We start from the raw sequence: 949 nt of genomic DNA on the forward strand, positions 1-949 counted from the left end.
AAAAAAAAAAAGAAAAAAATATTTGCACTCAAACCCTTATCTCAGGTTCTGCTTCTGGAGGAGCCCAACCTAAGAAAGGTGTGAAAGAAAGAAAAGTCACCTCCTAGGTTGTTGGCCTGACCAGCTAAGCTTCCTCATTTTAGCTTAAACAGCCACATTTATGGAGTATCTGCCAAGTACCATGTTACATATTTTAGGCCAATTCCTAATCATAGCCACATTGTGTAGTGTATAGCATCATCCTCATATCTCCAATAAGAAAACAGCCTTGGAGCCGGGCGCGGTGGCTCACGCCTGTAATCCCAGCACTTTTGGAGGCCGAGGCGAGCAGATCACGAGGTCAGGAGATTGAGACCATCCTGGTTAACACGGTGAAACCCCGTCTCTACTAAAAATATTTTAAAAATTAGCTGGGCGTGGTGGCGGGCGCCTGTAGTCCTAAGCTACTCGGAGAGGGGTGAACTGAGGCAGGAGAATGGCGTGAACCCGGGAGGTGGAGCTTGCAGTGAGCCGAGATGGCACCACTGCACTCCAGCCTGTGCAACAGAGGGAGACTCCGTCTCAAAAAAAAAAAAAAGAAAAAAAGAATAATAACAATATCTATCTTGAGAGGGTTGATCTGAGGCTAAAATAAGATAAGGTATACCTCATTTCCCCGTTTCCCTTCTGGAGCTTCCTGACATCACCTCTCAGTAAACTATTTGCACTCGGCCAGGCGCGGTGGCTCACACCTGTAATCCCAGCACTTTGGGAGGCTGAGGCGGGCAGATCACCTGAGGCTGGGAGTTCAAGACCAGCCTGGTCAATATGGTGAAACCCCGTCTCTACTAAAAATACAAAAATTAGCCAGGCATGGTTGCGCATGCCTATAATCCCAGCTACTCAGAAGGCACAATAATTGCTTGAACCTAGGAGACGGAGGTTACAGTGAACTGAGATCACACCACTG

Source organism: Mandrillus leucophaeus, unplaced genomic scaffold (assembly GCF_000951045.1).
Source record: "Mandrillus leucophaeus isolate KB7577 unplaced genomic scaffold, Mleu.le_1.0 Scaffold590, whole genome shotgun sequence".
NCBI lineage: Eukaryota > Metazoa > Chordata > Mammalia > Primates > Cercopithecidae > Mandrillus > Mandrillus leucophaeus.